The sequence below is a fragment of the Artibeus jamaicensis genome, unplaced genomic scaffold (assembly GCF_021234435.1).
Source record: "Artibeus jamaicensis isolate MK-2021 breed Jamaican fruit bat unplaced genomic scaffold, CSHL_Jam_final contig_1417, whole genome shotgun sequence".
Classification (NCBI taxonomy): Eukaryota; Metazoa; Chordata; class Mammalia; order Chiroptera; family Phyllostomidae; genus Artibeus; species Artibeus jamaicensis.
In genome coordinates, this window is record NW_026521282.1 from 921,090 (window position 1) to 933,563 (window position 12,474).

General features: G+C 43.2%; 1 pseudogene; it reads right to left on the minus strand.

Annotated features, from left to right (window-relative positions):
• Positions 1-6,058: 6,058 nt before the first annotated feature.
• Positions 6,059-11,684, minus strand: LOC119053211 (vesicle-associated membrane protein-associated protein A-like; annotated as a pseudogene).
• Between the last annotated feature and the right edge of the window lie 790 nt (positions 11,685-12,474).

Here is a 12,474-nt window from a genome sequence, read left to right on the forward strand (position 1 = left end):
ACCGCTGACCACTGACCTGAGGCTGTGTGCCCAGGAAAGAGGAGGCCTCCTGTGATTCAGATGAAGTGTGTTTGCCTCTTCCAAGCTTACCTCCCCTGGAAACAGAACTTCTGGTCTGGAGGAAGAGAAACTAGAACTAGGAACTGCTGCTGAAAGCCATCTTGGCCCCAGATCTGGAAGAGAACTCAGACAGCGGTGTATCAGTCTCAAGCTCCAAAACGGAGGTTGGAGCTAGGTTATCAAGAGCCATAGAAAAATGCCCTTCTCCTCACCTCAGTAGGAGCTGGGAAAATGCCTTTCTGACAACAAGGAACCCCAGTTTTTCTGATCTGAAGAAATGGCCTACACTTCCGGCCAAGGTGGAGGAGTAGGTGGAAACACTGTATCTCCTTGCACAACCAAGTTTAAAGACAACAAAGTTTTAGTAACAAAAATGCAGCCAAAACACAGAAAAATTGAACTGTACGGCAGTCCAACAACAAAGAACCATTCAGCCAGACCAGTATGAGGGGTGGAGTCAGCGGTGGAGCGGGGTCGCACCGGAAAGATCGGTGGACCGACCCAGGAGTGCAAGCAGCAGTTGGCAGATCCCAGGTGTGGGGTGGCAATGGGAGGACCCAGTGAGGGTGCAGGGTGGCTGGCTGACTGCTGTCACACATTCGCGTGCAGATAAACCAAGTGAAGGAGTGAGCAGTGAGACAGACCGCTCAGGCTAGAGCCCCAGGGATGGGAATTAGAGCCTGAAAGCAACAATTGGGAAGACTTTCGGGGTCAAGGTGCCAGGAGAGATTGTTGGAGAGATCTCCCACAGGGTTCTGGAGGATACAAAAGCCCACATACGTGGGAACTAGCATCAGAAGGGCCCACTTTGCTGTGGGAAGCGGCAGAGGGGACAGAAATCTGAGAGAGAGAGGAATAAACACCATTGCCCCTCTCTGACCCTGCCCCCACATACAGAGTCACAACCCAGTGACCTGGGTGGCCCCGCCCTGGTGAACATCTAAGGCTCCACCCCTCATATGTAACAGACACGAACAGAACAAAACATTATGGCTTAAGAAGAACTCAAAGCCTCAGAGCCAATAATTCTAAGTGACCAAGAGATAGCCAAACATTCAGATGCACAGTTCAAAACACTGGTGATCAGGATGCTCACAGAACTGGTTGATTTCGGTCTCAAATTAGAGGAACAAATGAAGGCTAAACTAATTAAAATGAAGGGAAATGCACAGGAAACCAGTAGTGATGGAAAGGAAACTGGGACTCAAATCAAGGGAGTGGACCAGAAGGAAGAAAGAAATGACCAAACAGAAAAGGATGAAGAAACAAGAATTCAAAACAATGAGGATAGGCTTAGGAACCTCCACAACATCTTTAAATGTTCTAACATCTGAATTATAGGGGTACCAGAAGGGGAAGAGGAACAGCCACCAGTGGAAAACTTATTTGAACAAATAATAAAGCAGAACTTCCCCAATCTGGCAAAGGAAATAGACTTCTAGGAAATGCAGGAAGCTCAGAGAGTCCCAAAGAAGTTGGACCCAAGAAGGAACACACCAAGGCACATCATCATTATATTAGCCAAGACTAAAATGAAGGAGAGAATCCTAGAAGCAGCAAGAGATAAGGGGACAGTCACCTACAAAGGAGTTCCCATCAGACTCAGCAGATTTCTCAAAAGAGACCTTCCAGGCAAGAAGGGGCTGGAAAGAAGTATTCCAAGTCATGAAATCCAAAGACCTACAACCAAGATTGCTCTATCCAGCAAAGCTTTCATTTAGAATGGAAGGGCAGATAAAGTGCTTCTCAGATAAGGTCAAATTCAAGGAGTTCATCATCACCAAGCCCTTATTATATGAAATGTTAAAGGGACTTATCTAAAAAAAGAAGATAAAAAATATGAACAGTGGCCCTGGCTGGTGTAGCTCAGTGGATTGAGCACGGGCCTGTGAACCAGAGGATCACGGTTCGATTCCCAGTCAGGGCACATGCCTGGGTTGCAGGCAGGTTCCCTGCAGGCCAGTTCCCAGCAGGGGATGCACTAGAGGCAACCATGCATTGATGTTTCTCTCCATCTCTCCTTCCCCTCTAAAGATAAATAAATAAAAATAAAATCTTAAAAAAAATATGAACAGTGAAAGGGCAGTAAACTCACAGTTATTAACAACCACACCTAAAACAAAAACAAAAACAAACTAAGCAAACAGCTAGATCAGGAGCAGAACCATACAGATGAAGATCACATGGACGGTTAGCAACAGGGGAGTGGGAGAAGGAGAAGGGAGGAGAAGGTTCAGAAAATAAGTAGCATAGACTGTAGGTAGAAAATAGATAGGGGGAGGGCAAGGATAGTAGGGGAAATATAGAATCTAAAGAACTTGATACATGTGGTCATAAACTAAAGGGGGGGAATGGTGGGGGAGGGGGTGTGCAGGATGGAGGGGAATGAAGAGGGGAATAAGACAACTGTAATGGCATAATCAATAAAATATATTTAAAAAGAAAGAAATTCAGCTCAGGGTGACTGGAGGACTAGGGGGTTGATGTCAGTCGTTAGAGAGGACTTGGAAGGGAGATCAGGGACATGGGGAAAGGCCAGGTGGTCAAGAAAGAACCAGGGAGAGATCAAGAAGCTCCAGGTGTGTGTGTGCACAGGATGATGGGGGCGGAGCTCTGAACAATACAACTAGAAGGACCATCCCTCAGTGTCCCCATAGTCATCTGGGCCTCTCTCCAACCCTGTGCTTCCCTGCCCTCTCCCCCCACACACATATGTCTTTGGTGGCCTCAGGATAGACAGACATCTTCAATACCAGCACTGGGAACATTTTCCTATCTTTCCACAAAGGAAAATAAATCTGTCCCCAGGCAACACAATTTTTTAATCACTCAGTTTTATTAATATTTGAATACAGTCATCTCCATTTTCCTACCATCACTTTTTCCCACCCCACCCACCCCCACCTTCCACCCTCAATCCCACCCCCTTTTTGGCGTTGTCCAAGGGTCCTTTATACAAGTTCTTTGATGACCCTTTCCCTTCTTTCTCCTGTTATTTCCCTCCCCTCTCCCCTCTGGTTATGGTCAGTTTGTTCTTACTTTCAGTGTCTCTGGTATATTTTGCTTGCTCTTTTGTTTTGTTAATTAGGTTTGACTTATAGGTGAGATCATATGGTATTTTTCTTTCACCGCCTGGCTTATTTCACTTAGCATAATGCTCTCCAGTTCCATGCATGCTGTTGCAAAGGGCAGGAGCTCCTTCTTTCTTTCTGCTGTGTAGTATTCCATAGTGTAAATGTACCACAGTTTTTTGATCCATTCATTTACTGATGGGCACTTAGGTTGCTCCCAGCACTTGGCTATGGTAAATAATGCTGCTATGAACATTGGGGTGCATAGGTTCTTTTGAATTCAATTCAATTCAATTCAATTCAATTCAATTCAATTCAATTCAATTCCTGGTGTTTCAGGTTTTCTAGGGTGTAATCCCAGAAGTGGAATTGTCAGGTCAAAAGGCAGTTTCATTTTTAGTTTTCTGAGGAAATTCCATATCATTTTCCACAGTGGCTGTACCAGTCTGCATTCCCACCAACAGTGCACTAGGGTTCCCTTCTCCACACCCTCTCCAACATTCATTGTTCGTTGACTTGTTTATGATGGACATTCTGACTGGTGTGAAGTGGTATCTCATTGTGGTTTTATTTTGGATCTCTCTCTAATGATGCTGAACTTCATTTCATATGTCTCTGGGCCCTCTGCATGTCCTCCTTGGAGAAGTGTCTTTTTTAGGTCCTTTTGCCCATTTTTAAATTGGATTGTTTGTCTTCCTGGTGTGGAGTCATGTGAGTTCTTTAAATGTTTTGGAGATCAAACCCTTGTCTGAGATATCATTGGTAAGTATATTTTCACACACATTTGGTTTCTTTTACATTTTGCTAATGTTTTCTTTAGCCATATAGAAGGTTTTATTTGGAAGAAGTCCCACTTATTTATCCTTTCCTTATGTCCCTTGCTCTGGGGGACTTATCAGTGAAAATATTGCTGCATGGAGCATCTGAGATTTTCCTGCCTATGTTCTCCTCAAGGACTTTAATGGTGTCACAACTTACATTTAAGTCTTTTATCCACCTTGAATTTATTTTTCTGTATGGTGTAAGTTGGTGATCGAGTTCCATTTTTTTTGCTTGTAGCTGTCCAGATCTCCCAACACCATTTGATGAAGAGGCTGTTTTTACTCCATTTTATGCTTCTGTCTCCTTTGTCCAATATTAACTGACCATAGAGACTTGGGTTTATTTCTGATCTGTTTACTCTGTTCCAGCTGTTGATCTGTGTGTCTGTCCTTAAGGCAACACAATTTTGATAAGTTATATATGTTACAGGGTCTGCAAGGGCTGCTGCCATTCCTCCTAAGCAGATGACCGGTAGTCCTTGGTCTGAAATTGGTGGCACCCATGGAGAATCTTTGCCCGTTTTGTGAGCTTTCCCGTCTTAAGAAAGGGAGTTGAGCTGTATGTTTCCTTCTGCACAGGGCTACTTCACCTCCCCACTGTCCTTGGAGAAAAACTGGCAATGATCCACATGAATGGGCCACTTGGCCAGCTGCACAGGAGGCTGGTTATCACTGGCCCTGTGAGGGCTGGGAAGGCAGCTTCCTCTGTTCTGAGCAACCAGTGGTGCTGCAATGAATGACCTGATGCTCTCTCCTTGCCAAGTGCTGGGTTCTCTAGATGTTGGAAGAGGGCTCACCGGGTCACAGTGCACATGAACTCTGGGTTCTGGGTATGGAGGACTCGCTTTCCAAGCTGTCATCCCTACAACATTCCCACTGCTACTCTATAGGCAGGCATTTGTTTCTTTACATCTTTGTGAATAGTACTTTTTTTTTTTGAGAATCTGTTAACAGTTTTTTAAAAAGATCTTATTTATTTATTTTTAGAGAGAGGGGAAGGGAAAGAGAAAGAGGGAGAGAAACATCAATGTGTGGTTGCCTCTCATGTGGCCCCTACTGGGCACCTGGGCTGCAACCCAGGCCTGTGCACCGACTGGGAATCGGACTGGCAACCTTTGGGTTTGCAGGCCGGTGCTCAATCCACTGAGCCAGACCATCCAGGGCTGTTAACAGTTTTATTTGTTTAATGTTAGATACCATGGGCCAAGATTGTAAGGGCAAAAAATTCAGTCAACAACTGCTTCACAAGGGATAAGGAAAATTCTGCCATGATGTTAGCAAAGGTAAAGGAGAAAATTTACACTGTAAGGGGCACCATTTCCCCACAGACTACCTCTTGGCATTTTCTGAATGAATGGGCTTGGCAATCTAAATAAATCATTTCAAAAGGTAACAGCAACAGATAAAATTTAAAGGAATTATTAGGCCCTGGCTGGTGTAGCTCAATGGATTGAGCTCGGGCCTGCGAACCAGGCAATTGTGGTTTGATTCCCAGTCAGGGCACATACCGGGGTTGCAGGCCAGTTCCCAGCAGGGGATGCACGAGAGGCAACCATACATTGATATTTCTCTCCCTCTCTCCTTCCCTTCCCCTCTAAAGATAAATAAATAAAATCTTAAAAAAAAGAAATTCATGGCCCTGGCTGGTGTAGCTCAGTGGATTGAGCGCGGGCCTGCGAACCATACAATCGTGGTTCGATTCCCATTAACATTGGGAATTAAATAAATAAAATCTTTTTAAAAAATGAAATTCAATTCTATTAAAAAAGAAATTATTAAAATTACAATTAGAAGACTGAAAAATTCTTGAACTCTTATTAAAATCACAAAGAAAGAACAATTATTTATTTATGAACTTCATAAATGACTGAATGTGCAACTGACATCTACTAGCGATGATGTGGTAATATACAATTTGTCCAGTATTTGAACAGTTTGTTTTTATTGCTTTCTAATCATAAGAGATCATTAAAGGCAAAGCCTATATGATGCTGCACACAGAAAAGGAACAGTCACTGTGGGCCCTACTACCAATGAAATGGTAGGTAAACAAATCTTTTTCTGGTCAAGAGAAAGTGAAAGAAATGGCACTCAGCATGCTTCACACTACAGGATGAATTTCCCTACAAAGAAGCCAGTGAAAATGGCTGCAATTACAAGAAGTGAAGGAAGAGGACCAGTGACATTCTCTCTGAAGGATGCAGCTGAGGTCGATCAGGTTTATCCGAACGTGCTACCTTCCTGAGCCTTCAGCCTTCGTTGCTCAGGTGTTGATTTTTTTTTTATAGCTTCATAATCTCTCCCTGAAGTTTTTTACATCCTTCCATGAATTTCCTTGTTTCAGTGTCATTGAGTGAAGCACTACGTGGTTTTGCATCTTGTTTAGATGCATTCAACAGAATAGTTTTGCTAGGTTCCATAGCATTCAATTGATCATTTACATTGGGCATTGCAAAAACACATCTCAGTTTAATGCATTAATTCATTGGGTTTGCCTGTTTCCACGAAGCTTCCATATCTGAAATGTTTGGTGGAGTGCACATTGTACCACAAACTTGTGTTCAATCTTCATGGGGAGCACAAAAGGTGCAGCATTACTGAAGTGGTCACAGTCACCCCGGCTCAGGGATTCCACTGTTGGGCCTCACACAGTACCAACGAGGTGCTACAGTCTTCACTTTGAACCATACTTTTCTATTTGATGGATTTCACAATTTAGATTTGTAGTGACTACAACTGTGAAGAGGCCTTCGAATTTGAGGTCTGTGGGAGGGTGCAGGACCAGGATCTGCTCGGGTTTGCAATGGGCCCAGAGGCAGACGCCAATGGAGAGACAGCACAGAGCAGGGGTGCACCCACTGCTGGCTGGTGACTGGGTGCAAGGGCTACTACGGCTCAGATGAACCTGCCACTAAGTCACCGGGTTGGTGGGCAGCTCACTAGGTAAGCAGCTGCAGGACTCACAACTGACTGAACCCCCTGTGCCTAGTACTTTTACCTAGTACATAACTCTTTCTTTTTTAAAAAAATATTTTTTAATTTTTATTTATTTTTAGACAGGGGAAGGGAGGGAGAAAGAGAGGGAGAGAAACATCAATATGTGGTTGCCTCTCATGTAGCCCCTAATGGGGACCTGGCCCACAACCCAGTTGTGTGCCCTGACTGGGAATCAAACCTGCAACCTTTTGGTTCGCAGGCCTGCGCTCAATCCACTGAGCTATACCAGCCAGGCTTTAAAAATTTATTTATTTAGTTAGTTAGTTTTAGAGAGAGGGGAAGGGAAGGTTTGGAGGCAAACATTGATGGTTGCCTCCGGCATGCCCCCAATCGGGGACCTGGACTGCAAATCCGGGCATGTGCTCTGACCAGAATGAAACCCCACACCTTTTGGTTTGTGAGACAAACCCACTGAGCCACATCAGGCGGGGCAGTACTTAGTTCTTTCTGTCAGTATGAGGGGTGTGAAGTAGTTATTATGCCTTGTTGGGCTTTTAATTGGCATTCCCTGAATTCTAGTACTATTCAGTTTCTTAGTGTTTCTTCTCCTGCGAAATGCCTGATCATGTCTTTGCCAATTTTTTTCTATGTGTTTCTTTTCCTTACCATTTTGAAGGATTCTTTATATATTCTAGATACCAGTCTTTGGTCTGTTTAGTCTTTTTTTGTCTGTTTTTCTTTTTAAAAATTATTTATTTATTTTTATTGATTATGCCATTACAGTTGTTCTATTCCCCCCTTCATCCCCCTCCACCTTACCCCCTCATCCCCACCATTACCCCCCTTTAGTTTATGACCATGTGTCTCAAGTTCTTTAGATTCTATATTTCCCATACTATTCTTGCCCCACCATCTATTTTCTATCTACTGTCTATGCTACTTATTTTCTGTACCTTCTCCCCCTTCTCCTCCTCCCACTCCCCTGTTGCTAACCCTCCTTGAGATCTTTATTTCTATGTTTCCACTCCTGATCAAGCTGTCCTTTTAGTTTGCTTTTGTTTCAGGTGTGGTTGTTAATAACTGTGAGTTTGCTGTCCTTTCACTGTTCATGTTTTTTTAACTTCTTTTTCTTAGATAAGTCCCTTTAACATTTCATATAATAAGGGCTTGGTGATGATGAACTCCTTGAACTTGACCTTCTCTGAGAAGCACTTTATCTGTCCTTCCATTCTAAATGAAAGCTTTGCTGGATAGAGCAATCTTGGTTGTAGGTCTTTGGATTTCATGACTTGGAATACCTCTTTCTAGCCCCTTCTTGCCTGTAAGGTCTCTTTTGAGAAATCTGCTGACAGTCTGATGGGGACTCCTTTGTAGGTGACTGTCCCCTTATCTCTTGCTGCTTCTAGGATTCTCTCCTTCATTTTAATCTTGGCTAATGTAATGATGATGTGCCTTGGTGTTTTTCTTCTTGGGTTCAACTTCTTTGGGACTCTCTGAGCTTCCTGGATTTCCTGGAAGTCTATTTCCTTTGCCAGATTGGGGAAATTCTCCTTTATTATTTGTTCAAATAAGTTTTCCACTGGTGGCTGTTCTTTTTCCCCTTCTGGTACCCCTATAATTCAGATGTTGGAATGTTTAAAGATGTCCTGGAGGTTCCTAAGCCTCTCCTCATTTTTTTGAATTCTTGTTTCTTCACTCTTTTCTGTTTGGCCATTATTTGCTTTCTTCTGGTCCACTCCATTGATTTGAGACCCAGTTTCCTTTTCATCGCTATTGATTTCCTGTGTAATTTCATTCATTTCAATTAGTTTCGCCTTCATATGTTTGTCTAATTTGTGGCTATAATCAACCAGTTCTGTGAGGATCCTTATCACCAGTGTTTTAAACTGTGCGTCTGAGAGTTTTGCCATTTCTTCATCGCTTAGATTTATAGGCTCTGGGGCTTTGAGATCTTCTTGAGTCATTTTTGTTCTGTTCACGCCCATTGAGTACGAGGAGGGGAGCCTTGGACTCCCAGGTCACTGGGTTGTGATGCTGTATGTGGGGGCGTGGTCAGAGCAGGGAAATGGCGGCCCCCTCTGCTGTTTCTTGCCACTGGGTAAGGAGCAGAGCCTCAGGTGGTTCATGAGGGCAGGGCCACTTAGGTCGCTGGGTTATGACGCTGTATGTGGAGGCGGGGTCAGAGCGGGGAAATGGCTGCGCTCTCTGCTGCTGCTCGCCACTGGGGCCTGCTGGGTCCCGTCCAATCGCCCACTCCCTCGCTTGTCTATCCATGCACGGATGCGAGACCACAGTCAACCCGCAGCCCTGCTCCCTCGCTGTTTCCCCGCGGTCGCTCACTGAGTTGCCCACCAGGTCCAACCTTGCACCTGGATTCCTCGCACCTGAGTCCATCTGACAGAGTTTTCCTGCGCAACCCCGCTCTTCCAGCTGCTGGTTTCGCCCCTCTTACCGGTCAGGCTGAAGAATTTGTTGTTATCAGACTTCCAAAAAGTTCAATTTTCTGTGTTCTGGCTGTGTTTTCTGTTGCTAATATTTAGTTGTCTCTAAACTTGGTTGTGTGAGGAAGCACGGAGTCTCCACCTATGCCTCCATCTTGGCGGAAGTCTCCAGTTTGTCTTGGTCTGTTTAGTCTTTTCCTTGTCCATTACTTGTCTTCTCAGTTTGCTTATAGCACTGTTAGATGAACAGGTCTTAATCTGCATATAACTACATTTATTGATCTTCTCTTTTATGGTTTGTCATTTTTGTCTTCTTTAAGAAATCCTCCCCTACCCCTACAGTACTCAGGTTTTTTTCCCCTAAATATATTTATAGGAATGTGGATGGTGTGGCTAAGTAGGTAGAGCACCAGCCTGTGAACCAAAAAGACTCTGGTTCGATTCCCAGCCAGGACACATGCCTGGGTTGCAGGCCAGGTCCCCGGTTGGGGGCGTTCGTGAGGCAACCGACTGATATTTCTCTCACACATCGATGTTTCTCTCCATGCCTTTCTCCCTCCATTTCCCTCTCTCTAAATATAAATAAATAAAATTGTGGAACATAAATATGTTTACAGGCTTTCATCTTCAGGTTCTTCATCTATCTCGAATGAGTTTGTGTATGATGTGAGGTAGGGATCTTGTTTTCTATTTATCCACATTGGTATCTGTTGTCCCCACCTTATTAGTCAGTCCATCCTGCACAGACATTGGGTGAGGCCCTTTGGCGTATGCCGCGTCCCATGCCCATGTGAGCATGGCTCTCTCTTCTGTCCACTGGGTTTACTTGCCTCCCCCGTTGTATTACTAAAGCTTTAAAGTGAGTCTTCATACTGGGGAGTCTCTTCTTTTTCCTTCTCTTTCTTTCTCCCTTTTCTCCTCCTTGTGCTCCTCCTTCATTTGTTGCTTCTCCTCCTAATCTTTCACAATTATCACACTTATTGTAAAACCTTTAGTTTTCATTAGAAGTTTAAGAAACAGACTGTTAAGTTCCAGGAAAATCTCTGGTGAATTTTTTTTTAAATTTTGAATCACTCTGGAGACTAGCCATGTCTAAAATATTGAGTCCTCATGTATGAGCATAGCATATCTATTTATTAAGATCCTTTCAATAATTTCCCCATAAAGGACTTGCACATCATTTATTAGATTTATTACTAGAGACTCATTTTTTTTCAAGCCATTATAAATGCTGTCTTTTAAGTTCTCCTTCTGACTGTGTTGCTGGTATATAGAAATGCAATTGACTTTGTGTATGGATTTTGTGTCAAGCAACCTTGTAAACTCTTATATTAAGTCTAAGAATTCTTTCTGGTTTCCCTTTATAAATCTTTTTTGATTTTCTACTTACATAATCACGTCATCTGCCAATAATGACTATTTTGTTTCTTCTTTCCCAGGCCTTGTAACTATGGTTTCTTTTTTTTTTTCACTCTACTTTCCTGAATAGTACACCATTGAATGGAAGCAAGACAATGTTCTCCATGTTTCATTAGTAAATATGATGTTTGCAGGAGGTGTTTGGTAGACTTGTCTATGAGATTGAAGAATTTCCCTTGTAGTCCTACTTTGCTGTATGTTGAATTTTTATCAAATGATATTTCTGAATGCATTATTGGGTGATGACAAAACTTTCTTCCTCTCATCTGTTAATGTGGTAAACTATATCAACTGATTTTCTAATATTAAACCACTCTTCCATTTTTCTGGGTTCAACTGAACTTTGTCATGGTGTATTTTATTCATATACAGTTCTGTTTTGGCTTCCTTAAAGAAATATTTTACTTATTGAAAGAGGGGAGGGGAAAGAGAAAGAGAGGGAGAGAAACATTAATGTGTAGTTGCCTCTCATGCATCTCTGACTGGGTTCTGGCCTGCAACCCAGGCATGTGCCCTGACTGGGAATCAAACCCATGACCTTTTGGTTCTCAGGCCTACACTCAATCCACTGAGCCACACCAGCCAGGGTCTGGCTGTATATGTGTGTGTGTGTGTGTGTGTGTGTGTGTGTGAAAAGGAAAAGAACTATTTATTCAAAAATTATACAGACTTAGAGTAATGACTTAATGTCTTCGTTAAAATCCTATAGTTCCTTAAAACACCCACAAACACAGTCTTTCCTTCCCCTCTTCGCCCAGTCCGGGGTACCATATCTCAGGAAAAGAAATAGAAGTCTGTGGCTCAGCTAGTCCCTGGTCCTTCCCAGTGATCTGTGCTTGTCTGGTAAGCCTCCTGCAGTTCCCAGAACCATCAGCTGTGTTGCTGGGATTATTGCCAGCTCTTTTTTTTTTTTCAAGTTCTTACTCCAAACCCATGTTGCACCTTCCCCTGGCCCAGCAGTGAGAGTCCTTTTACCCCTTTCCTTCCCTGCAAGGTCTCTCCTGCATTCTTCCAGACTGCTAAGAGAGATCTCTGTACGACTGCTACATCTTGCTTTCCTGCTTCCTAAGCTGCGTGGTGAAAGGAGCCCCCAGATCATGTGGTTCCCTGAACCTCAAGACTGCGTGGTTCTGACCTCGGTTTTTTTTTTTTTTTGGCCTTGTATAATCCTTGTTGGGTTTTGGTATGAAGATATCACGAAATGCACCGGAGGAGCATTTCCTCTTTTTCCCATTTCTTGGAACAATGGAAGAGAAGGGTTATCAGTTCCTTGAAGGTTTACTAGAATTAATCTGTAAAACTATCTAGGCCTTCCTTGTTTTTGCAGCCTCCTGCCCCTCTATCCACACATTTTAAACTACTGATTCAATTTATTTAATAAGTATGGGACACTTCAGGATTTCTGTTTCTTTTTAAAAAATCTGTATTGTATTTTTCCATTACCATGTAGTCCCCTTACACCTCCTCTCCCAGCAGTCACCACACTGTTGTCCATGTCCACGAGTCCGCTTTCCTTTTTGCTCAATCCCTCCACCTCTTAACTTCCTCCCCACTAGCTGTCACCCTGCTCTCCATCTATAAGTCTGTCTCTATTTTGCCTGTTAGTTCAGTTTGTCCATTAGATTCCACTTATGAGTGAAATCATATGGTGTTTGTCTTTCTCTGACTGATTTCACTTAACATAATGCTCTCCAGATCCATCAATGCTCTGCGGAGGGTAATTTT